The 27,707-nt window shown below is 43.9% G+C and overlaps 1 protein-coding gene across 3 annotated transcripts in view; it reads right to left on the bottom strand.

Moving 5' to 3' along the window:
* Nucleotides 1-24,819, bottom strand: part of Tanc1 (tetratricopeptide repeat, ankyrin repeat and coiled-coil containing 1) — a 181,822-nt gene extending 157,003 nt beyond the window's left edge. For 2 of the 3 annotated variants that reach the window (XM_051184636.1, XM_051184635.1), the window contains exon 1: nt 24,722-24,795. The gene's annotated coding sequence lies outside the window, so the exon portion shown is untranslated. Of the gene's footprint in view, nt 1-24,721 lie in introns of all 3 variants that reach the window. The other variant, XM_051184637.1, reaches the window with a different exon arrangement.
* Nucleotides 24,820-27,707: the final 2,888 nt, after the last annotated feature.

The raw sequence follows: 27,707 nt of genomic DNA on the forward strand, positions 1-27,707 counted from the left end.
AGTCCATAGAGCAGTGTGGTTCTCAACCTGTGAGTCATGACCCCCTTAGGAGTTTGCACATGAGGTATTTTATAATAGAAAAATTACAGCTGTAAAGTAGCAATGAAATAACTGTATTAAAGGGCTGCCGTGTTAGGAAGGTTGAGATTCCAGCCACCTTTTACCAACATTTAATTTTCAGAGCTAATTTCAAACTGACTTCCATTTTTATTTGTTTTGTTTTTGCTTTGGTTTTTCAAGCCAGTGTCCCTATATATTCCTGTCTGGCCTGAAATGTACCATGTAGACCATCACACTAGCCTCAAACCGTGACCCTTCCTGCCTCTGTCTCTCAAGTGCTTAGATTATAAATCACAATCTACCATACCCAGATTTCCAACTAACTTCTTAAAACTAAAGGCTGGCCTGGGGGTACATGCTTAGAATCCAGCACTCAGGAAGCTGAGGAAAGGAAAATCACATGTCCAAGGCCTGACTGGACAACAAACAGTAAGTGTGAAGCTAGCCTGGGAAACATGTCAAGACCCTACCTCCAAATAAGACATTAAAACTGGGCTGATGAGATGGCTCGGTGGTTAAAGAGGCTTGCTGCACAATGTGGAAACCTGAGTTTGATCCCTGGAAGTCACACATGGAAAGATTAGACTCCATTGTCTTCTCTGACCACCATGCACATACTGTAGCATACCCCACCCCTCCACACAATAGGAAACATGTCTGCTAATTCTTTAAGCATAAAATGGGCTGGGAACACAGCTCAATGGCACATTGCCTGCTTAACATGTATTAGAAAGGCTGCAGGTTCAAGCTCCAGTATACCAGATTTAATGCTTTTGAGAAGAATTACTAGGGCTTATCTATTGCTCACCACTCTCTTTCAAAGTTATGTATCCAGTAGACGTAGTCATCCCAAAACCCCCACTTTTCTTTTTCTCTCAAATATTATCCTACGACTGCCCCCTCGCACCATAAAACAGAAGGCACTACATACATTCACGAACTGAACCATGTCATCACTGGGCCCTGAAGATAGTTCTAGGGCTATAGCTCTGAATAACACTGACCAGAAGGCAGAGGTGCAGAGCGGTTCAACAACAGGACAGAGGCCAGAGTTCAGACAGAGGTTCAAGTCACACTCAACTGCAACCAGGGAAACAGTACCCCAGACCTCTTAAAACAAATTAAGCAAGCCCCAGTTTCTGTTGTGACATGAGTGATGGCGCTTAATAGAAAGCAGGCTCAGCTAACAGCAGGACGGGGAGGAGACCTTTTGTGGGAATTCCTCTGACATTTGTCGCTTAAGTGGCAAATGACTTTTTTTTTTTTCTTTTTTTTAATAGCGCTTATTGTTTCGCCCACACTGATCTCAAACTCCTGGGCACAGATCCTCCTGCCTCAGCATACCATGTACTCAGGACCACAGGCAGGTGTCACCAAGTCCAGGGGCAAAGGTCATTATTTTCCACTTCAAATCTTGCGAAACTTTCTTTTCCTTGAGATAGGCATCCTGCTAGCCCTACAGGGAGATGGCTTTCCACCCTAACACCTCCTATTTTGGATTTCCTGGGGAGTTTTCTGATGTTCAGAAGAATTGAAAGAGAATCTTTAGTTACAGGGTTAACACTAGTGTACTTCATCAGCTTGACTTAACCAGATCCTCATAGGTAGGCAGGAGTGCCAACCACTACCCTTGACCAAGGGCCAGAATGTTTACTTTGTCCTCTTAAGGATGGTGGGGGAAACCCACACCTCTGAAAAGTTGAAAAAGCAAACAGACCTGAGAAAGGAGTGGAGAAAGACAGAGTGGGTAACTTCAGAGTGCTGGGGTAGGTGCAAGGTGTGGCTGGAATAGAGACAGAAGAGGCCACTGATGAGTCCTGTATAAACTGTCTCTAAATCTGGTTGCCCTGGCAGGCAGGAAATAAGGGCGAGCAGTAAGTTCGGAGCTGTCTGCAGAGAACACTCCCTCTCTGGGCTCCTGAAGAGGTGAGAAGTGACTATACTGATGGTTTCCTGCAGGAAGGGAGGGCCAGCCCAGCCACGGCTCATTCTGACCTCATAAGTAGGGTTCCTTTAGCTGCCCACTCTCCACCTGTCCCTGTCTTACTTGAATGCCTCTTTACAGATTTCTGTTTCTCCTAGGGGAAACCTTTGCCTTGCCCATCTTTTATTGGTGTTTCTAACTTGTACCCAGAGTGACCTGGCTATTCTAAGACACCATCACAGCCGCCGATCCTCAGAGCTAGAATCCAAGTGTCTGCATTTCAGTCACAGTCAGTCAGAAATCATTATCATTCCTCCTCTGAAATGAGCTGTGCAATCTTCCCCCTAACACCTACACTTTCCCAGTGATGGTGCCCTGGACTCCCTCTCCTCCTCCTCTTCCCTCCTCCTCAGACTTCTGATAGCTCCACTGGATCTCCAATATAGAATGAATGGCCCTTCAAACTCAAATGTCACTTGGGTCCCAGCCCTCTTGATTCCAAATTCCTGACTCACATCACACAACAGGCACCCTTGATGCAGGTCTGAGGTCTGCTAATTCGATCTACTTTTGATGACAAGGTCCATGTCATCACACATAAAGACCCATGGATTTCCAGAATACTGGGTCAGAAAAGGCCTGTGCCTTTTCTTGGGGTGTGAATTGCTCTTAATCCACACTTCTCATCATCCGATAAAAATGTTCATTTTTTTTCCATGATAAAATTGAATTGGGCACTGATGAGAAGATGCTGGTAAGACAACACTAGGGAAGTCTGACAGCTGAAAATCCCTCTTAGTTTTCAGAGTTGCCAGAATCCAGGACTAAACTCACCAGAGTACAGCAAAGGGGTTCCCAACCTCTAGCCTACACCTCTTTCCAGACCCACCCTTCCAGCCAATTCACCTCCTTTGGGATACAACTCTCACAGGAGGAAGTGTTTGGTTTCCCGAGCCACTGGCAATTAAGAGGGTTACAGACTTTGCTGAACACAGGGCTACAGTTTGGGGTGGAAGCCATGTCCTTCTTCCTTCTGGATTGCACTACAGCCTGTGGCTCCATCAGCTCAATCTGTCCTGGAGTAAGTCCTGGGGCTTTAGAACCCTGGGGGAGGCAGCCTTTAAATGAGTGTGTTTTAAGACAGTCTTCCAAAGTCTGTAAAGACAGTATTTTTCCTGCTTTGAGGTTAATAATAAAATGGGTTGACATACTAGGGTTCTGTGATCAGTGAGCCAAGTGGCAACTACCTGTATGGAACCTGCATCGAATACAGAGAGTCAAGCAATAAACTCAGCATTGTTGTACAAGGGCAAGTGTGGGCTTACCCTTGCACTAAAAGAATAGCTTTGGCCATTCGTTACCTATTCAGAGTGGACCTAGTGTGTGACCTGATAGACAACAGCATTCAAAAGCACTGAGTTGTTTTAGACTTAATGAAGAAACTACTGCAATATGCTTAAGCTGGTAGTTCTCTGTAAAAATGAGACTGCATACTTACAAACCAGGGGTTACAGTGCACACTATCCTGGGTCTAAGAAGCTGAGGCACAGGAGGATCATAAGCTCTGGGCCAGCCTGGACTGCTAAGATCCTATCTCAAAATGAGAAATAAAATCTGCATCTGCTCCTATATTTAAAAACATAATTCTCAGTATTGTTTCAAACTTATTAAACATGATCCTTACATTCTAAACACCAAGCATTTACAAGACAAGCAAGAACAACCAACTGCGCCAGACACTGAGAACTGCTCAGCTGAGGTCCAGGCAGCAGAGATTCCAGGCCTGGTCTGCTGTTTTCTGTGTCTACAGCCCTTCCTTTCCCCAGCCAAACCTTAGCCCTCGATCCCACCCATCCCTTCCTGGCTCAATCCAGTGGGAATTTCTGCACTAGAGATTTAAATAGCCCCTGGCCAGTCATTAGCCCATCAGCAAGCCCTGACTGTGTCAGCTTCTTTCCTGTAATGCACAGGCCTAACCCACCCTTTACCTTAGTTCTGATAAGGAGCCTGGAACTCTCCCTAGATAACCTGTCAAGTCCCCAGGGGCTGAGGCACTACCTTGCTCTTAGCTTTTGTCTAGGTAGGACACTGGTAGTTACACTGAATCCACATGGCCAGAGTAGGTCAGGGAACACAGGGTGTGTCAACCCACTCCCACCGACAGGGCCCTCAGGATCCCATCCAGGCCATTCATCCTGAAGACCCCTGCCCTTCTCTTCTGGAACAAGGACTTCCTCTCAGCTGCAGACAGGCCTGCTGTCCCCACCCCTGGGCAGGGCATTCCAGGCCCAAAGCTTGGCACTGATTAGGAAATGACTCATCACAAAGTGCTGAGGGGGCCTCTGGCTATGATACAAGTAAGTCATAAGATCTGGATCCAGCTATCCCAAGGAAAAAAAGAAAGAGACAGACAGGCAGGCAGACGGACAGATGAAAAATAAAACCCCAACAATAAAATCGAAGAAAAACACTTCCTTGTGCTGAGAACCCCATGCTGGCCTTGGGTGAGCTGAAAAGGCTGCACCCAAGCCCACTAGCTGTAAGGTAAAAGCTGAAAACTCAGAGACAGAACTACAGCTGTATGGGCTAAGGACGCCAAACGGGGCCGGCTTTCCACAGACAGTTTCAAAGCCATGGGTGGCTGAGACAGGAGAATTCCTACAAGGTTCAGGCCATCTAGGCTAGGGATTGACAACCCAACCAAAACCAAACAAACTAACAGAAAAGCCAATATTAATGTTGCAATATCAAACTTGTACACAATACGCATAGTGGCTAACACCTATAATTTCAGTACTGGGGAGGCTGGGGCGGGAACATTGCCCTGAATTCAAGACTAAACTTGAGTTAAAGTGTGGCCTTTCCCCCATGTGCACCCCTGCACACACACAGAGAGAAGGAGAGAGATGCTGCCATCCAAAGCCATATACGGGCAAAGCTAACTATACATATAAGCTTATCAATATTCCAAAATTTCTGACTTTCAAAGCTAGCCTGTTGCACTGTCTTACGCTTGAGAACTAAAGAAAAACAGTCACTGCTATGTGCTGGGCAGAGCTTATTTTGTAATCTCCAAGGGTTTTCTGCTTTCTACCTGGACCTCTCCTTGCTTGGTTTTATAACTTTGATCTTATTAAAAATCCAGAAAGCCCAACCATGCAGTTTTTTCACTCCTGGGAAGAAAGTATACAGTCATTTGAAAACCAAAAGCAGTGTCAACACTTACTTCCTCAATGACACAGCTGCTGCCGGAGACCAGCAAAGAGAAGGGCTTTCTTTACTGCCAGATTCCCTCCCAAATAATTCCCAAGGTCAAAAAATAAGGCCTGAATTCAGTAACACAGACAACCAACCTATGATGAAGCATACAAGTACATACAAGCTACTGGCAAAGAGGCTGTTAATGACTCTAGGCAGAAGAGAACCCCCTACCGCCATGGTAAACCATGAGTAAGAGCACAATGAAGCCACTTCAAACCTGGGGATGGGGGACCGGGGAGGGACAGAGAGAATATTCAGCAATCCTCTTGAGTTATCAATCCAAACAAACAGAAATCAGGAAATGATTACTGGTTTGTACCTAGCTACTTTTCTTATACAACCCAGGTCTATCTGCCTAGGGCTGGCACCACCCAGAGTGGACTGGGCGTTCCCATATCATTAAACAAGAATGTACCCCCAAAGGCATGACCACAGGATGATCTGATGAAGGCAGTTCCTCAGTTCAGGCTCCCTCTTCCCAGGTGACTCTAGTTTGGATCAAGTTGACAAAAACAAACTAGTACAGCTATCTATGTACATTTAAATGAGGGCCCTAAACTGGCCCAAGCCAAGAAGCTATGCAAGGGGACAGCTTTCAAAGGCTGGAGCTGTGGGTGCTGAAGACCACCTCCATGTATGCTTCCAAATCATCAGCTGCTAAACACTGAGGCAAATCACCGAAACCGGTCAGCATGTGGGAGGGCTGAGGGGTGGGGTGAGGTGCAAGAGCAGGCATGCACACACGTGCACACATGCAGTGTTGTGTGGGGGCTATGGAATCACCTTCCACAGGGACCACTCTGATGGTAAATGATCTGAGGAACACCAGATAAACTACAAAACACTTGTAAAGGGAACAAAAAACACAGAAACATGCTAGTAAAATACTGGAAATGAACCCTACAGATGATATGCTTTAGTTCAGATCTGAAATGTCCCAGTGGACTGTGGATAAAAGGTTGTTCCTCAAGATGGTGAAGATGGTGTTGTCTTCCCAAGGGAAGGGAACCTTTCCAAGAAAGGCCATGCTGGGTAGAGGTGGTTTTTTGGTTTGTTTGTTTTTGGTTGGTGTGTGTGTGTGTTTGTTTTTGGTTGGTTGGTTGGTGGGTGGGTGGGTGGGTGGGTGGGTGGGTGTGTGTGTGTGTGTGTGTGTGTGTGTGTGTGTGTGTGTGTGTGTTTTAAGTACATTGGGTACATGACCATGAGGAGAATGGTGGGAACCCAGCCTCTTTTTCCTGACCAGGAGGTGAGCATTTCTGCTCCACCTCACATGCCTGCCGAGATGGGTTAACTCATCAGAAGCCTACAGCTCATCTTGTCCTGGAACCTCTTGGAGTGTGAGACAAATAAGCCATTTGTGCTTTTAGGTTCATTATCCCAGGTATTTCATTATAGTGATGGAAATTTGGACTGGATGGTAGATGCGCATCAGGGACTCGTTCTCATTTTACTGTGTGCCCACAGCATGGGGATAGGAAGCTTTATCAATTGGAAATGAATACTATTTACAAATAAAATCACATATGCATAGGATCTGTTCTAAGCTGCTGGTATATAGAAAGGGGAAAGATATAGGTCAAAGATGACAACGTTGCAGTTATGAAGAATGAGTAAGCCTGGAGATCTAAACAGCATGAGGATGATTGCTTATAATAATATAATATACAGACAGTTTTCAAAGGACTGCCTCTTATGTATTCTTACCACAAATCATAGCCTGAGAAGAGCATTGCTAGGCAACTTCATCACTGTGTAAACACCAGAGTGGACCTAGAGAAACTAGGTCATATAATGAGATGCTAAATGCAAGGTATGGGAGGCTGCTCCAGGCATAACAGGGAACTTTTTATGAGTAGAGCATTACCTTTTTAATATTAAAAAGTTTTCTATAAAATGGTACACTACACATAAGAGTCTCCATGAACTTTTTTACCTTTCTACACTGGCATCACCACAAAAATGAGTTGTGTTTTCTACTTATCAGCCACTATGCATCACTAAGCAAAAGGACAATTTTTCAGTACCATTGTAGTCTTACAGGACCACCATGGTATTCGCAATCAGATATAAACCAAATATGATTACATAGAAAGTGACTCAGATCAAACTTCATGCTGCTCATGTTAGACAGACGAGGAAAAATAAATTACTCGAAACACCCATACACAAACTGTGTATAAGCTCAGCAAAATGTTGATGCCTGCAGCTGGCCAGTGAGTATGTACATGGACTTAGTTACATGCTTCATGCTTACAGATTTGTGTTATTTCCCCGCGATGACCTTTTAAACCTCAGGGCATCCCCCTCCCATTTGGTATAAGTTTGTTACCCAAATCCTAGCCACCTCACTACACGACACAGATCCTTGTAGTGTACCAGGAATATACTAATTTCTCCTGACAGCTCCTGTTCACCCTCTAACAGCCAATGTTACTCCACAAAGACTGTTTGCTACAAAGATGAGGCTTGCTTCAATTTCCCACGTGTTCTCACTAAATCCCACTCCCCTCACTCTCAATCTCCTGTGGCATTACCTTGTATTTGCATGTAAGCCAACTAGCCTCCTAGGACAGGAAAGGGGGATTCATTTGTTTCATTATCACATGCCCGGGATGTGGTATATAGTATGTCACCTGATAAATTATGGGAAACACAAACAAGGCCTAGCTAGCCTGGGGTTACTACAAACCACAAGTGTTGTCCTGTCAGTGGGTATGGAGGTCTCTCAGGCTGTACAAAATCATCCTGAGGTGGGGCTTTGATTTTTTCATATACATAGCCACTGACTCCCGATGATATGACTTGGGAATTTTCCCACTTCCTGGAGGTGTGAAATTGATACAAATTCAGTAGAAACCATACTTGGAGCTAAATTTGGACTTTTTCCCAGGCTCACAGCATGTGTTCTCTCCATGCTGGGCAGTGAGTGCATTGACCCACAGTTCCCAGTCACATGGCCCTGAGGTCAGCAAGCATTCTACAGCACACTATGATGCCAGTATTTGGGGGTATTGTGTTTCGCATTTTTGCATCCCACTGTGTCTACTCAACACTCACCTGTGTGTATACAAGAGACACTCAACACTGCATTGCAAAAAGGGCTTGTGTTAGATGATGATGCTGCCTACTAACACAGTGTTCTGAGTATGCTAAAGGCAGGGGGAGGGGGGCGTAACGGAGCAGTAATCCCAGTGCATCTATCTCTTGGGAGGTTATAACAGGCTAATGAAGATGCTGTCTCAAAAACAGTAACACAGCAAAGCAGACAAGACTAAGCTAAGAAGCTTGGTAGAGGCAAGTGTACTCATTACCTGGGTTTGTCAGGTTATGATCCCGTAAAAAGCTGAGGGGCACTGGAAATTTTCTGAGAAAAGTCAAGGAATCTTAAGTTCAGCCATCCCTTCTACTTTAAATTCCGTTGTATTCTGTTAAAGTTAAATTAAATAAAATTTACTATCTTAAACCATCGGAATGGCTCAGTAGTTAGAGGCGCCTGCCATTCGAGCCTGGAAAACCCACGTTTAAATACATTAAAAAAAAAAAAAAAAGGAAAGAACCGATTCCTACAACGTTGTCCTCCATACACATACCACGGTATACACACCCACACACTCATTATGTACGCACTCAATAATAATAATTTTTAATTTAAAATGATCTTGTTTTAAATGCCTGCGTTATAGTTCTATGATTTTAAAAGTATCCACAAAAGGCAGGTTGCTGGTTAACAAGAATTGTCTTTGTTTTTTGAGACATGGTTTCTCTGTGTAGCTTTGGCTACTCACTCTGCAGATCAGGCTGGCCTTGAACTCCCTGCCTCCCAAGTGCTGGGATTAAAGGAGTGCACCAACAATGCCTGGTTAAAAATAACTTGTTTTTACATTTTGTCTATTGAGAAAGAGTGTGTGTGTCCATGTTACACCACGTATGGAGACCAAAAGGAAACATGCAGGACTCAGCTTTCTCCTGCCATGTAGGTTCCAGGGATTCAACTTAGGTTACCAGGCTTGGCAGAAAGTACTTCTACCAACTACGCTACACTTCCCATCCAAATTCTGAGATGGGATCTCATAGTCCAGGCTGCCCACAAAAAGCGTGGATGATTTCCTGTTGAGTAGAAAGGGTACCTTGCCTCCACCCTCCCCACTGCCGAGCTCTGAACACCAATGACTCTACCAAAACATAGGCCACCATGGCCAGTTAAAAACAGGGTTGGAGATTGAACCTAGGGTGTTGTGAATGCTAGGCAAGCATTCTATCAGCTGAGCAACATGGTCACATTTGGTACAAAGTGGTGTGATAAAGCCACTTACCACCCTTCCAAAAAGTAAATAATCTCTATCCAGCCCATCCAGGCTACATATACGATCAACCTATTAGCCTTCTGGTAGCTGTCTACATAATCAGATCAACTACTATGTTTCCGGTATATCATTTACTTGTTCTATATTATTAGTCACTGTTAATCCCTTCTGTGCTAAATGTGTCAATTAACCTTTGTTATTGCAGGTATGTATGCACAGGGGAAAAGCACAGTATATTCAGGGCTCAGCATTCTCCAGTGCTTCAGATACTCACTCCAAGTCTCAGAGTGCACTGGGAGGTTAAACATGAATAAGCTTCTCTTGAAAATGTGTGAGCCCTCAAGATAAGGGCTACTACATTAAAAGGTGAGGAAGTGGTCAAGCCATGAGGGCTCTAGCTTAGGGCCTTAATAAAGAATTGAAGGGATACCCTAAGCCCCCTTGCCTTTCTACTCTCAACATCTGAAAAATGCAGCAACAAGCTGTCGTCTTACCAGACTGCAGGCACTGGAGCGTGGATTAACTAAGCCTCAAAACTATAAGCAATATTACCTAGTCTTCATTATTTTGTGTAGTAACATGAAGGGACTGAGACATAACCATTTAAAATATCTAGAACAGCTCAGAAGCTGTTGAGTGATAACACATTGTCACACCTAAAAAAGCCTATCTTTTTTAGATAGATGTATGTGTTCAAGGGCTTCTGACTGCCAGACATCTGAATGACCTTTGACTGCTCCTGTAAATCAGATGGCCCTGAACAGTTTCATGTGCAAAATCAATACATTGAATTACACATGCTCAAATCCTTCCCGTGCTAGAATTCAGCATATATTCAAATTCTTAAATGATTGACTCCACAATTAAATTCTTAAATGATTGACTCCACAATTAAAGGAAGTGGTTAGCATGCAGTGACCATGTCATGAAAGCTAGCAGCTGGTATTAAAATAGGGACAGGAAGGTATGGATGTGTTACACACTGCATACATTTCGGTTTCTTTGGTGAGGCTTTTTCTAAAGGAGAGGGAAAAAACACTTTAAAGTCTTATTTTAATCAGCACTGTTAAATCAAAGAAGCCCAAAATGAAACAAACTGCAAAGCCCTACATGAAAGGACATGAGCCTCTCAAAACCGACTGGCTTTGTTTTGTTTTAAATTAGACTTTTAGTGAACTCTTGGCAGCACTTGGGAAGGAATCAAGATTGCTCTAGAGTCATCGTTCAGATTTACTAAAAACTGCTATGTCTGAGTTGCAGCTGAGGGTGCCAAGAGCAGTAGGCCTCTCCCTGGAGGAAACGACAGCAGGGGTGCAAACTGTCCTGGGTTCTGGATGAGAAAAAAAAAAAAAGCTTATCTGAAACCCGCAGAGCAAAAGCCTCAAACTAGTGGGTCCCAGAGACTCTGTCTGGCGGCACGCTTTGTTTTGTCTTTGGCTGAATTAGGCTGTCTGTGCTTAGCAATTAGGAGGCCAGAAGTGGGAAAGGGTTTCTAGCTGCTGTTGAAAATGTGCAAGGACCAGCAGTACCACTCCTGCAACATTGAGGGTATTTATTTGCGAAGCTCTCTTAGCCCCTGTACCAGGACACAGGATCAGAGGCCTCCAGGGCTGGCCTACCTAGCTTCCCATGGCCTAGTCAGCTGCACCTAGAAACAGCCAGGCTTTGGAGCTAGAGCCCCACCTTTCACATACAAGCTAGGTCATTGTCTTAAGGGCATGATTTGTCTTCAGCTTCCTGTGTGCAAAATTGGGATATCCGTGACTGTTTCTTCTGGTGTGAGAGTAAATGTGTTATTACCTGCAAAGTGCTTGGAGCCCAGTCTGACACACAGTAACTGCTCCATCAATATTAGAGGTTACTACTACCTTCTGGCCCCTGGAGGAATGAAGAGTTTCAAATTTCTGTCTCGGAACTTTAATATTCCACAGTGACCCGCCAAATTATTTTATGATTTAAAAAGAAATTGCCTATGGTGAAAGCTGTACAGATATAACTTAAGGATAACGAGAGGCGCAGACACAAAGGGACAAACGCATGGCTCCAGGGGATGAGGTACCTAGACTCAGCAAATCCATACCTTCAGAAAGTAGACAGAGGTCACTGACACTGGAGGCAAGGTGATGAGCGGCTACTGCTCAAAGGAAACAGAATTTGTCTTTGAGCTTATGAGAAAATTCTGGACATGGATGGTGGTGCTTATAAAAACACAAATTCATTTAATGCCATCAGATAACAAACTTAAAAAGGGTTAAAAGTAAACTTTATGTCTTACATATGTTACCATAATTCTTTTGTTTTATTTTGTTGTTTTTCTGATAGGTTATAGACATGCTTCACCATACCATGCCCATACTTTGTTTTATGTTACATTTGTTTGTTTGTTTGTTTGTTTGTTTGTTTGTTTTCAGAGACAAGGTTTCACTGTGAAGCTTCTAGCTGTCTTGGAACTCGCTCTATAGACCAGTCTGGCCTCGAACTCAGAGATCCACCTAGGCCTGCCTCTAGAGTGCTGGGACTAAAGGAGTGTGTTGCTGCCCTCACCATACACCACCCAGTTTGATTTGCTTTTTCTTGTTGTTTTCTATCTCCCTCCCCCTCTCTCTCAGGCAGGGTCTTACTATATAGCTTTGGCTAGCCTGGGAGCTGTTATGTACACTAGGTTGGCTTCCAACTCAGAGAACTTTCTATCTCTGTCCACTGAGTGCTAGGGTAAAAGACATGTGCCACCATATCTCAAATTTTTTTTACAAAAACAATTACTCTAGCCTACATAATTTGATCCGCAGCAATTAGCTGAAATTAAGGTATTACCATTTCTAAGACACTCAACTCCACTATAAATTTATGGTCTCAAAACCCATATACCACATATCCCTTAATATGTTTGGGGAGGGGAGAGCATTTAGTACTCTAACAGCTATGTTCACAACAAAAGCCTTTCCCTTGGATCTGGGTTGTATGAGAAGGAAATTGTGGCAAGCACAGTATGAGATAAGACCAACTTTTAGTGCCTGTCAACTTTTATAGGACTGCCTGCTCCTTCACTATCAGCTGTTAGGGATTTCCCTTTTTTTCTCAACAAATAAATGGAGGGCCTTCCAGTCAGATGCCACATAACTGGATGCTCTGAACTGTGGGATACTGAGCAAACCCAACAGAGAGAGACTTTTGGTCCAGGCCTGTTCTATAATAATATTCAAAAGGCAAACAGATACTAAGAGGCAGCTATAAACAAAATACAAGGAAAGTCACAAATCACTTAAATTGGTGTTCATGGATTTACAAGATAGATGCCTTAGTTAGGTTTTTATTGCTGCCACAAAACACCATGACCAAAAAGCAAGTTGGGAAGGAAAGGGTTTATTTGGCTTACACCAGCATTGCTGTTCATCACTGAAGGAAGTCAGGACAGAAACTCAAACAGGGCAGGATCCTGGAAGCTGATTCAGAGGCCATGGAGGATGCTGCTTACTGGCTTGCTTCCCCTGGCTTGCTCAACCCACCTGCTTATAGAACCCAGGACCAGCAGCCCAGGGATGGCACCACACATCATGGGTTGGGCCTCCCCCATTGATCACTAATTGAGAAAAATGCCTTCCAGGTGGATCTCATGAGAGCATTTCCTCACCTGAAGCTCCTTCCTCTCTGATGACTCTAGGTTGTGTCAAGTTGACACACAAAACCAGCTAGTACACAAGAGTATACTACCATGCCCAGATTGCCAAGGTCTTTACATTTCTACATGCCACAATTTTCTAAGGTGTCTATCTTTTAAAGAAAAAAAAGAAAGAAAGAAAGAAAAAGCAAATTTAAAATTACTTTGAGAAGAGTTTACTAGTATATATAAATTAGTTATATCCTATATACATTGTATATTTCCACAAATTTCCTGGATCCATCACAAAGCTAGCTAGCTAGCTTTCTTTCTTTTTTTCTTTCTTTCTTCCTTTCTTCTGAATAGGACCTCGCTATATAGTCTTGGTTGGCCTGAAACCAGCTATGTAGAGTAGGCTGGTCTTGAACTCACAGAAATCACATGCCTCTGTGGCCCAAATGCTAGGATTAACGTATATGCCACCAGACTGGGCTCAAGACCTTCATTTTCTTTTATTGTTTTGGGAGTCTTTTGTTTTTCAAGTTACTGCTTTTCTGTCTGTCCTGTAGTCTATAGACCAGGCTGGCCTCAAACTCAGAGACCTGCCTGCTTCTGACTTCCCGGTGCTGGCATTAAAGGGGTGCACCACCATGCCTGGTGTGAAACATTTAATTCTTAACATTAACAAAGAGAATCATTGTCCATGATTTTATAATCTTGAATCAGGCTGACTCCAAGGAAAAACTTCTCTGCCCACAGGAATTAAATAAATTAGTGTCTTTGGGACATAAATGAATTTTTGTTTGTTTGCTGTTTATTTTTCAAGACAGTGTTTCTCTGTGTAATCCTGGCTATCCTGGACCTAGCTCTGTAGCCACTGCTGGCTTCAAACTCACAGAAATCTGCCTGCTTCTGCCTCCTAAGTCTTGGTTTCAAAGGCATTAGCCACCACTGCCTAGCTATAAACAATTCTTTTAAATACTAGCAAAATTCAAATGACACGGCACATGGTTCATCTCCTAAATACAGCACAGTGAATGCCTATCTTCTATCTTGGAGACAAGTCCTGGTACCTCCATCCCGTGACTGCCTGGATTGAAAGCACTGAGATCCAAATGGATTTATATCCTACAGGAAAAAAATCTTGAAATAGTGATCATTTTCCCCTGTGAAAGCACAAAACATGAATAAATAAATACAATTTAAAAGTTGCAAACAGACTAAAAGGAAAATGATCACAGGCAAAGTATACTCTATTTGTCCTCTTTAAAAACCAGTGTGCATCAAACAACTACTTTTATACTCCACAGAGCAAACAGGGAAAAGACAAATGTTTAAAATTGATTGAAAATTATTGCCATCAAAGACTTGACATCCATCTATAAGTCAGCAGGGAAGAAAATAAAGAAAGGAGATATGCAGACATAGATATAGGAAGAAACTGGCCTTCTTGCCCAAGTTGCAAATATTACCAAGTGTTTACTAAACAATGGGGAGAAGCACTGGACAGGAGATCAAGCTCAGAACCCTGCCACTGGGGTTGACAGGTTCTTCCCATTATAAACGCTGAAGTCCCACATCAGGGCAGTGCAGAACAGGACCTTCTTTACAGACAGAACTGATATAGAGATGTTATCATCATAAAAGCAGGAATTTGGATATAGATACAGACACCTAGAAACCAGAGAGGCTTTGAAAGAATGGATCCTTTTTCTGCAGGACTCAGAGGGAAGCAGCCCTGCCCACACCTTGATCTTGGAGCTCTGCCTCCCACGACTAAGAAAGTGACTTTCTGTTGTGAAGGCACACAGTTTGAGGCATTTAGCTGTAGCTGCATGTTTGCATGCCCTGGGTTTTAGCTCCAGCTGTCAAAAGTCACTGTGTATGACTGTACAAAGAGCCTGTGCAGCCCAGTCTGCAGGTGCCTCCCCATCACACAAAGTGTTCACAAGGCAGCCCAGGTCCATAAACATCAGGGCAGTTGTAAGCACTGTTTCAGCCTTGGTGGGGCTACAGGAGAAACCTCAGCCTCTCTGCCCTTTCTTGTAAAGATCATCCCAGCTCAGTAGCATGGGCAACAAACAGCACTATGTGACTTAATGAACTACTATAAACCATGACAGTAGGAAATACTTTATCATTCAACAATAAAAACTCATTCAATTCTTAAGACAGGCTTCTTCCCAAGATCAATAGCAAGTTAGTGAAGTTAAGACAGTTACGACGGGTTATCTTGTCCCCTCTCAGGAGACCATTTCACTGCAGGAAGATGATGTAATGGCTGGATTTGTCCACCAAACAATATACTATGCCTTCAATATGTCAGCCTGTTTCATCTCCCTAAATACATAATTGATTTTCAACATTTTATGCTCCAGTTACCACCCCAAAGCAGACTGGGACAAGTTCATATTTCAACCGCTTCTTTTTTTAAAGTACAAAAGGAGTGATCAGGACAAGTAATAAATTGTTTCCAGTTTTTCTTGGAGGAGTGATTTGCTCATGACCTTCTCTGGTTTCTCTGTTACTGACTTACATATCCCTCATGCATGGGTCCTGGCTACAACATGCATGCATCCTGGCTACAGAGGCATCGCCAACAACAGAAGAATTGCCTTTCTATTTAAACACTGACAAAGTAGCCACTGACATTCCTCAAACAGAATTAGGACCAATGTCAAATAAAAATTAAAAGTTTAAACTTGCCTTCAAAAAAAAAAAAAAAAAGTAGAGCTATATATTTGGGTCATTTTATTTTTAACCACAGTCTCCTAAATGACCTGAATATCCTAACATCCATTCTAAATGACAAGTTTTGTAATTCTTATGAATAATTTAGTCGGGCAAACTTGCTTTACTTGCTGTTGAATAAAAATGCTGCTTCAGAAATTGACAAACCAGTTGTCCACAATATATTTTAGTATGAATATTTTCCATTCAATCTAGAAAAAAAAAAAAAAAGTGAAGGAAGAAGGTACTTTAAAACTGGGTCTTTGACATGGTGGAGACATCAACAACCATAACATCAGGAAATATGAAAGTAATTTCATGTCCTCAAAGCATATGTTTGCTTGCAGTACAGAGAGACACCGCTAACAGCACAACCACATACGATGACTTTCCACCAGTGCTTGAGATCAAATCCAAGGCCTCACACATGCTAGACAAGCATGACACCCCAGCTGCATCCTCAGTGCCGGGACTTCCCAAAACGACCGAATATGACGCACCAGGATATTTATTCTGACTTATATATACTAAATAGAAACCACAGCGGCCATCAGCCTTGACAGTAGCTATAGGGTGACAGTTTTTATGCTGTAGTTTTAATCCACCTTCACTTTTACAAAAGCTTGCGTCTCTGGTAAAAGATAATATTTACGCAGAATGATGTTGGCTTTGAGAAACAGTAGAGGATTTGTTCCTGGGAACGGGAGTCAGTCTGGGTCCTGTTTTTTTCACAGAGAGTTCACACTAGCTCACCATCTGGGTCTCTTTCTGGGGCCACCACTTCTGGAAGCCACTTACTAATTCATGAAGTATGGGAACAACACTGAGAGGTGGGAGGAAGCCTGTCCCTCCCTGGCAGCCAAGCTCTCTCCTAAAGCACCCACTGAAGTCCTGGTACAGCTTGTGGTTTCGTGACAATGGCCTCCAACATGGGGCAGTGAGCAGCCAGGCCACCTGATTTGTCCAAAGGAGGTATTGAAAGCCTAATCTCCAAATCCTTATGCTAATGCCATTTGGAGGAGGAGCTTCAGGAAACTAAATTTAGGATTAGATGAAGTCATCAGGGTAGAGACATTTGAGAGATCTTTATAAAAAGAAGAGAAACCCAAACCAACAAGTTTGCATGAGATACTCTTTGCTGTGTTTTTTAAAAGATGTTTTAAAATGTTACTCTGATTTACATGTGTGTATGTACATGAACCTGCTTATCTATATGTGCACCGTATGTGTGCACCACCTGCAGAGGCCAGAAGAGAGCATGAGAACTCCTAGAAGTGGCGTTACAAGTAGTTATGATCTGCTTGATGAGGATGCTGGCAACCAAACCCAGGTCCTCTGCAAATGCAGCAAGTGTTCTCAACCACTGTGCCCTTTGCTGTGCTCTGCTGCTGCAAAGGGGCCCTCACCAGATGCCAGGCCATCTCCTGAGTAAAGCCATCTCCTGAATGACTAGCCTCCAAGAGCCAAATGAACGTATTTATATGTTATCCGGTCTTGAGTGTTTTGTTATTGTTAACAGAAAACCAACCAAGACAACATAATTAAAATAATAATTATTATTATTAAAATAAATTAAGGTACATTCTTCATCTGCTTTCTCTGGCCATTTAAAAATTTTAAAAATACAACCTGAACTCAGTATGCCTTCTCCCCACTTTTATCTCAGAAATGTCTCATTACCTCAAGGGGGGAAACTAGATGATACTGTTGCTGTATCATCACCCCACACACACCCCAAAGAGTATAAGGTAGTATTCAAGATCGTAAAATCTTCAGAAATTAGACTTTAGTCTGAGAGTGTATCTCAGCAGTAGGATGTTTGCACAGCATGAACAGGACTCAGGTTTCATCCCCAACACTGCAAGCATAAATAAAAATAAATGCCTTTATATTTATTTTACTTTTTAAGCCATCTGTGAGAAGACAGGAAAAAAAATAAACAGAATGATTTAGTCCCCAAAACATTGAAAAAAAAAAATCTCAGTTGATACTGACAAGGAACTTGCTGGTACCCTCAATTATGGCCATGTCTCAATGTGCCCCACTCAGACATATACTAATGAACTTGTCTGTGCTTGTAAAAGGGGAACACGGTTATCCCCACCTCACTGGTATAGAGAGCAAGGGACACGCAGATCTGCAGAACCACCACCCATAAAGCAGCTGGGACACACAGAAGGCACTCAGTGAGGCAGGCAGAGCGCAGTTCTTTCCTACCCTCATCCATTCAGGACACAGACAGCCATTCAGAGCCAGCAGGGGTTCTGATTGTCCCAGTAAGCCTTTCTTCCATTTGGGAGTGAAAGAATTAAGATGAAGTAGGAACAAGAGAATGAGCTGCCAGACATCACTCACAGATCTTTTTTTTTTAAACCCTTCATTACTACAAGCACACAATTCTTAATGTTACCCTCTTCCCTGAAATAGGATTTGGCAGATTATAATCTGTAAATTGAAGACCTTCTTTACTGTAGAGACAATGGTGAGGCATCCCCTGCTGGGCTCTCAGGGCCTCCCCTTCAAAGGCTGAGGCTGAGCATGCTTGCACTGTCCCACTGAGAAATCAACATAAACTGTCCCTGACTCAACCTTTCTGGGAGGCATCCGCTCAAAGACAATCCTAAATCCCAATTTTACCTCTGTCACCTCTAAAAAACCTCAACTACATGCTCTCTGCCATGGACGCCACAAACACACCCACTACTTAGTTATAAAGCTGGCTAACTCTGTCTTATTCAGAATCAAGGATAGGAACAGTTAAGTGCCTCTAGATGCTACATCATTTAAGAATATTTCTCCAGAATTTAATATAGCTCTGCACAGCCCGTCTTTCAAGAAGTTCCTGAAGGAACAGAAGGTGTCTGTATTTGCAATTGCTTCTGGTTATTGAATATCTATACCCCCTATTTCCTAAAGATGTTCTTTCCTCTACTATGAAATACTTCTGCTAGGATTACTCAAACACTGCTTCAATATTTCATTTGTGGGTAGTTCATAAAACCCATGGCTACCAAAATGTTGTAGGCTACCACCTTCTTTTCAGATCTGAGTACTGCTCTAAATACTTTCACATCGAAGCCAAGCTTCCAGCAATCTGTCACATATCACCCCTGCCTGCTTCCTCTAACAACACTGAATTCTCAATCTGCTTGAAATCACCAACTTTATTTCAAGTTACACCCAGCCAGGCAGACATCAATCACATGAAGACCACATATTGGTCTGAGGTGGTTTCCGGTGCTTCGAGGCTGACTTCCTTCAAGTCCTGCAACAGCATTTTCACTAAGTCATAGAGGATGCTTTCCCCTCATGTTCCTAGTCATGCCACCCTTTGAACTCCAGAAACTAGTAATGGTTTGAATGAGGATGTCCCCAGGAGCTCAAATGTTTGAATACTTGGTCCCCAGGTGGTGGCACTGTTTAGATAAACATAGGAGGTGTGGCCTTACTAGAGAAAATGCATCCCTGGGGGCAGGCTTTGAGGGGTTTTGTTTTTGGTTTGGTTTGGGTTTGGTTTTCTCTGGGTGTCCAGGCATTAAGCTCCATCCCCAGTGTGTTCCTTCTGCTTCCCACTTGCAGTTCAAGATGTGAGTCCTCAGCTTCTTGCTCCAGCCACCACGCATTTGCTTTGTCAGGGTGGACTCTAAACTTCTGGAACAGTAATAACTAAATAAACCCTTCCATCTTTAAGTTGTCTTAGTCATGGTGTTCTATCAATCGTAGAAAAGTCACTAATAAACACATTCTCAAAATTTTGCTGGACTAGCTTAGCAACAAATAATCCACAAGAATGAAGTACGCACCCCTTGAGCCTACTTCTCCAGTCTGCAGCCTCTATCCACTCAAAATTCACCAAGCCTGAGCCCAGTACTTCCATCTTATCCCCACTTCCTGGTGGTTGGCTTTGTTTCCTTACCACTTCATTCCAATCAATTCTCTTCAAAGACTGGAAGGACCTCCCAGTCTAAACTCTGCATGTCTTATGTATGAACTACACTCTAAGGTCCAGTGTCCAGCACTACCAGCTATGAGAACAAGATCTGACTACTCTAATGGGATGGCTTTAATCCTCGGAACTTTCATAAATGATACCTCGGCATCATTCTTGGACAGATGGTGAGGGAGTTGTACCCCCAGTTTACTCTCCACCCAGCCTACTCTCAATCTGCTTGACAGTGTACCTTCTCTGTCAACTTCTCATCCACACAGCTCACCAGACACTAGCAAAACGTCCCTCAAACAGTGCTGTGTGCCTCCTCTTCCAGATCGCTGTCACCATCAACCAGATGTCTCCAAAGCAGAGGATAGGAAGTGATCTCAAGGGTACCTAAAGGAAACAGTATAACTTCTAATTGTGTTGACTTGCCTCATCCTGTTTCTATTTATATATTATCTTAACTACAAACTGCTTGCCACTAAGCAAATATATGACTATAATTTATACCTATACAAATGTTGCAGGTGTGATTTTACTGATATTGGGAATATTTCAAGACTACTGGCCTAGTCAGTCACAGTCGTATGCACCAATAAACCCAGTTATTTGGAAAACTGATGCAGGAAATATTACTTGAACCCAGGAGCTGGAGGTTCCCATGGGCAAACAAAAAAGCAAGATCTTGCCTCTTTAAAAGTTAAATAAAGCCACGCAGTGGTAGCTCACACCTTTAATTCCAGCTCTTGGGAGAAAGAGGAAGAAGGATCTCTCAATTTGAAGTCAGCCTGTGCTACATACAGAGTGAATTCGAGGACAGCCAGGGCTACACAGAGAAACCCTGTCTCAAAAAATAAATAAATAATGTAAAATAAAATGAATGCTACAGGACAAATTGTAATACTTTTGTCCCTAAATTTACTTGGTGCTGTTTTAGTTATTTTTCTTGTTGCTCTGATAAAACACCATGAACAACAGCAACTTACATAAGAAAGTTTATTCTGGCTTAAGGTTTCGGAGGACTAAGCCCATCACAACAGAGGAGAGGTGTGGCAGCAAGGCGCAGGCATGGTGACCAGAGCAGGAAGAGATCAAATCTCCAACCACAGACAAAGTAAAAAGAGCAGTAAGTTCCCAAAGCCCACCCCCAGCAGCATGCATCCTCCAGGAAGGCTGCAACACCTCCACAAAGTGCCACCAGCTAGGGACCAAGTGTTCTAATTCCTGAACACATGGGGGGCATTTCTTAGTCAAATTACCATAGTGCTCTATAGACAATCCCAATATACAATGTTGTATATTTATGCAATTTAGATAGTAACAGAACAATCCTACTTCTAAAATCGTATTTCACTCCTGGCTTTCCCATTATATAGTTAAAATTACTTTTACTCAGGCCTACTCTACAGCTACACAAGAGAGGCGGAGAGAGGTGAGGGAGGGAAGGAGAGAGAGAGAGAGAGAGAGAGAGAGAGAGAGAGAGAGAGAGAGAGAGAGAGAGAGAGCGCGCACAGTGAAGAGCACATTCAGTTCTAGCGCCCTCACAGTGGCTAATAGTCATCTGTCACTCTAGTTCTAGGGAATCCAATTCCCCTCTGACCTCCAGGGTCAGACTGCTGTGCACATACATTAACTCAGAACACACACAGATAGATATTCATAAATATTTTAAATATTATATATATATATTTCAAAATTAAAATAATCAGTAAAACAGCTCTTCAAAATAAATGACATTGGGCCAGACGGTGGTGGTGCATGCCTTTAGTTCCAGCGCTTGGGAGGCAGAAGCAGGCTGATCTCTGTTAAGGCCAGCCTGGTCTAGAGAGTGAGTTCTAGGACAACCAAGGCTACACAAAGAAACCCTGTCTCCAAAAAAAAAAAAAAAAAAAGACATTTAGGACAAATTTTCAAACTCCTGAATATACGAACTGTGCTCGGTTCTTTTAATGTTTTCAGACACTTACATATATAAAACTGTATTTGTTTATTCTAGGAAAGCTTAGGATTTTAATACCTGGGGAAACTATTTTTTAAAGATTTATTTTATGGGTATGTGTGATTGAGTGTGTGTGTATAGCATGTGCATACAGGTAAACTTGGGGGGGGGCGGCTTTTATCCTCTAGAACTGGAGTTTCAGCAGTTATGAGCTGCCTGACACAGGAACTAGGAACTAAATGCACACTCTCTCTGCAAAACAAGCAAGGGTTCTTAACCTGAGCCATCTCTCCAACCCCAGGCTGTAAAACTTTTAAAAACCTCAGGACTCATCTATACTCAATATTGATTATTTCAGAATCTCTTCCTAAGATTTGTTTTTATTATTTTTTAGTTGTGTGTATATGTGGTATGGGGTATTTGCACATGAGTACAGGCCCCTGCAGAGTCCAGAAAACAGTGTCGGATCTGGTAGCTGGAACAGCAGGCAGGTATACAAACAGCATTGTAGGTGTTGGAAGTCTAACACAGGGCTTCAAGGTCAGTAGGTGCTCTTAACCCCAGAACCATCTCTCCAGCCCCCCTTATTGTTTTCAGTGAAGAGGTTCTGAAAGCAAGCCACTATCTCCCAGGGCTTCCTTATCTACCAATTCAAGGTTTGAATAAGTCAGGCAGCGTTACCACCCTGTGTCATGTAATTAATCTATATTAAATTCATTCCACATGCCAGGAATGTTCTTGGCTGAGAGAGAAAGAGGTACAAACAAAGAAACAAAAAATCCTTTTGCCCAAAGGCCCATTCGGTAGGTAATTCTGAGAAGGCACAGAAGTCATTATAATATTACCCCCCACCCCAACCCCAGGAGGGGCTGGACTCAAACCCAGAGCCGCACCCATGGAAGGTTAGGTATTTTACCACTGAGTTATATATAACACTAGCCCCCAAATCAGCCATAATTATTTTACAAAATGAAGGACTACTTCAGTAACTGTTACTTCTAGTCTTATTTTAAAGGCAAGTTTTCCCTGGCCTCTAAATGTGTCTTAGCTGGCAAAAAGGAGACAAACTACTAACGAAATCAGGACCCAAGCGAGCCCAGATACCCTCTACCTCTCCTTGCTGCAAAGCTCTCCAGATCCTGCCAGCCGCTGGGGTAACACATCACAGCCGGAAACAAGGCCTGGCAAATGACTTTTTGATGGACAGCATCCCACAGAGTTCTGTCTGAATCCTCAAAGCCCTTTTCAGTGATGCTGATGAAGGTCTGTTTACACCTGGAGGTTACAGCTGACGACTGTACTGCAGAGTCTGGCAGCTTCAAAATTCAACTGCAATGCAACTTAATCCCTCACGATGCTGTTCATTTCCAGGCCGCCCTTGCGGGACCTGCCAGGAGCCATCTTTTTATTTATTCTAAAAAAATTACATAAGCACAGATCTCATTTGCTACAGTCACCATCGTTTCGCAGGAAGGGGCCCTCTGACAGCCCACCTCTCGGCACAGAATTTAAAAACCACCAACCAGGAGGAAAAATGAACCCTGCTGGGTCCAAGGAAATGGTAACAGCAACTCCCCCCAAGGGAGTACTTCCCTCATAAACAGCTCAGGTTCCATCATAAACATCTCACTCAGTCCAAGGACCTAAGACTTCCTTGCACCTATACCACAGGTAGCATGGGCCACCACTGAAGGGTCATGCCTTAGGCATGTTAGGTTACAGCCTCAAAAATGTTCTTGAGGAGCCAGTGCCACCCAATTCCTAATAGATTAATTTCATACTATTCTGCCAGAAAGAAAGAAAACCTATGACAAAAGGTCTCACTTTTTTGATGGTCTACAAAGTGGGAAGGTTGGCGATGATCCAACCTCACACTCAGGCTTCAGTACAGACAGCAGAGAAATTACTAAGGCCACCTCCTCCTTGTATCCACGCATCTCCATCCACGCATCTCCTGCCCAGCCACAGGTCCCAGTCTGGGAAGAATCTTCTAACAAGTGGGTAGCACAGACTTCACACACACCCACGATAACCTAGAATCCTCTCCTGTATCCTCTGACAGTTCTAGTACTGCGGCACCCAGCCCAGACATTGGAGGCCAGGCTCTCCCAGCACACTTTGATCCATGTGGTCTCATGAATAGCCCCCCCCCCCACCTTCCTCTTCTCATCAAGCATTCTTACTTCTATTAACAACTCCCACCCTGCTGGGCAGTGGTGGCTCAAACTAGGCTCTGGTGGTACAGGCCTTTAATCCCAACAATCAGTAGGCAGAGGCAGGCAGATCTCTGTGAGGCAGAACTCTGTCTCGGAAAAAAAAAAAAAAAATGTTTAAAAACAAACAACTCCCATCCCTCACAGTTTCCAGAAGCTTCCTCCTTGCTTTTCAGCTCCCTGAGGCAGGAGGAGCCAATAGCACCAGCATCACCACTCACTAAATGTGCGACCCTGGGCAAATTGTCTAATCCCTTTACACCCAGGACCCCCCATCTGTGCAGCAGAGCTGACCTCATCCTCAAAAGAGGGATTAAGTGAAAACAATGCATAAAGCACTTAGCGGAATCCCTAGCATTCATTCGAATGTTTGCTAAGTACCCACTTTCCAAAGGGAAAAGGTTTTATAACTGGTGATGGCTATTATTCCCTCCCTCCGCTATCTTACTTTTAATGACGCTGAAACAGAAACGTTTTACCACTTGTAAGACACAGGCGGCACAAATGCATACTCACAAGGTTCTTAGCCATCACTGCCAGCCATGTCTGAACAGAACTCCTCCCCTCCCGCTGGAACTGTTAGCTTGCACATGAACTCGCCTGCTCAGCTAAGGAGGCCCAGGCTCAAAACAGCTCTGGACAAATGGAACTACTCCAGCCCCTTCCCCTCTGGCCGCTTGTGGGAACTGTTCGACCTTTGCTGATGCCCCCATGCATGGTCACACGGCCTTCTACCCCAATTCTCAACTGACACCTACCTACTTCTGCAAACTTCTCGTTCACGGAGGAAGCACGGTAAGGTGGTCCGTAAGTCACAGATCTCTCTCCTGTCCTTTTCCTGTTGTGCTTGTGCCCGATAGTCAGATCCTAAGAGAGAAAGAGAGCAGGGGACGATCTGGATTAGAAGCCCAACTCCATTTGTTGGCTCATCATGTGATCTGGAGCAATTTTCTTCCCCTCCCTGGGCCTCAATGCTTCGTCTTTAGATCAGGATAAGCCATTCATGGTGCTGTTGTCCTAATGGACACTCGAAAGCACTTAGAGCTGTGTCCAGCACATGCAGTGACAGCAACTGTCATTCATCACACCCACCTCCAGCTCCCAGATCTAGGCTTTACCAGGCACACTTCATAGTGGCCAGTGGCATTCCATGCCTGTGTTCCAGTCCTCCCAAGCTAGTACGGGCCCCACAAACCCAAGATTCTGGCTCTTTGGTGGTCCTTGAGTGTGTCCTGTTCTTCCCTAGTTATCCACCTCTGTCACCTAGCCATCACTCTCCGAATTCTGCAGTCCTCTTCATTGTACACAAGGTGGGAGCCAGACAAGGCTTAGCTTCTCAAGTACATTCCAAGCCAGAAAGACCTCCTAGGGAGGTCCTGCTGTGTAGCCCAGAGACGCCAGAGCCCTGGAATTCTCAGACCCAGAAAGGTCCTCAAAAGACTAAAATAAGGTCCCTTCAATTGCCCTGGACAACTGCTGCACTTTCAGCATTCCCTCCCACCCCACCCCCACCCCCACCCACAAAGCCTGCAGGCTTGACACGCTAACCCGCCTCCCTGCTGCTCTGCTCCTCACCAGGACTAGGCCACAGGCAATCTCCCCCAGCTTTCCACTGTGACTCCAAACCAACCTCTCCTGAGTCCCTTTTCTGGGTCTCAACCACTGTACACTCCATCCTATCCCAGGTAGACAAGTACTCCCGCCATTTACAACTCATGCCTGTCTGGGCTCCCTCTGGCCGGCCCACAGCTCCCACTGGATGTCACCCTCTGCCAAACCTTCACCCCTCACCTCGACTCTCCCTTGAGTCTCCTCCAAGAAGCCCGTCCTCCCAGCCTCTAACCCTCTGCACTCCAAGAACACTTCACTATTTCCTACTGATGGTGTCTCTCTACCAGGGTACAGAGCTACGCCTGGCACAGCGTGCCAATAATTGTCAAATAAATAAACCAAGGAGACTGCAGATCCTTTCTGCTCCAGTATGCTTTATTGACTCGTTCCATTAAAAACTTCAATTAAGACTCACAAACCCACCACTTACATACGGTGCTGTACATTCTCTTCCTCTGAATTAGATTAGGAAACATCCCCTGTCTTTGCCTTCCCAAAACAAATATATTCCTTTGAAAGGGGGGGAGGGATGGAGATCAGAAACAAAAACACTACTTCCTCCTCAACAAAGACTGAAAATAGCAAAACAGCTTATAAAAAGTACCCAGCTGACACTGGCTTAGGTAGGGTAAGAGGCAGTTTGTGAGTCTGAGAGTAAAAGGGAAGTTTACTTTGGATGACTACAGGGGTGGGGTAGGATGGGGGGGTGGGGGTGGACACCAACAATATTCACATGCTATATAAGAAAGCTGAAAAGAAAATAATAAATCTCAGGGCTGTTTATAAGCAAAGGGAGGAAAGGGAAGCAGCTAACTGCCGTGGAAATTTCCTACCTTTGTCTAACTCTACTTCTGGTATGGCTACCACACCAATTTCTCAATAGTAACTTATGACAATTTCATTTATAGGAAATGATTTCCCAGGGCCCAGGGAGCTGCAGATGGTACCTCAGGGGCCCATCTGTTTGAGGATGAAAGCTCAACACACGCCATTACATCACTCTGACCTTCCTCAGTAACTTCCTATCTGACAAAATCTAGATGTTTGCTCGGTCAACAAGATATTTGTGTTTGTCTCCAGCCTCAGGCTGTGGTTCCTGATTAGTTTTAAAATCATTATGCAGCCAAAATGAATAGGGCCACTGTTTGCAGCTGGAAGGCCATCCTCTGGGCACAGCCCCAGCTCTATGGGCTTTGGGAGGGGTTGCTATCCTTTCTGCAGAATTGCACTCTGATGGGCCATCCTCCTGCCCCCTGCCAGAGCTAAAGCTGATCTCCCTAGGGTCCTCTTTCCTGGGGCGACCCCTGGAAAGGGAAGAAGGATATTGGGAGGATTTAGACTCTCCCCAGATACTCTAGCACAATACATCCCAACTCGGGGGCACACTGCTGCCCCAGCCTAGCCTCTCACCGCACACAATGTCCTCCAGCTGCCCTGACACTATGAGAGCTATTATTTCCTGGTCACTCACAGACCCCAGAACATCCCAGTGCCCACACATCGGTCGAACACGCTCAGGTGACCGCACACACACCTTGCATCACTCTAGGACACAGCAACAAAACCTACACCCTTTCTAACTCTTCATCTTCCTCCACACTCTACAGTGCACATCCGCAGATGTAGTGCTTGGTACACCTGGTACCTGCCAGACAACCACCTTGGGAGGCTAGGGAAGACCAAGGGGATTAGTGGAATTGGAAAGTGCAATGAGAGAATACATTGCATCACATATATGGGAATGTCGTAAAGAAACCCACTATTGTGTATGACTAATGGGCTAATAAAAACATGTTAAAGAAGAACTTATTCTTTAAACAGGCTGGATGGTATGGAGGAGGCATATGCACTGATGTTTGCAACTTTAAAGTACTTTCTAAACTAAGATGGATTAATAGGCAGGTACACAGTAAGTCAAGAAAGTAAATCACGGGTATAGAATGTAGTTAACGGGAATCACTGTCTGTTCATTTCATATTTCCCCTCATTTGAAAGTCCTCATAACAAAACATCACCTGAGCTACTCCAGCTTCCCAATAACATCCCTCTGTTCTAGGCTCCTGGTCCAGGGTCCCACTTTGTAGCTACCAGTCCTCCGTCTCCTTGACTACCTCTGGTATCTCTTTTTATTTG

Source organism: Phodopus roborovskii, unplaced genomic scaffold, assembly GCF_943737965.1.
Source record: "Phodopus roborovskii unplaced genomic scaffold, PHOROB, whole genome shotgun sequence".
NCBI classification, from domain to species: domain Eukaryota; kingdom Metazoa; phylum Chordata; class Mammalia; order Rodentia; family Cricetidae; genus Phodopus; species Phodopus roborovskii.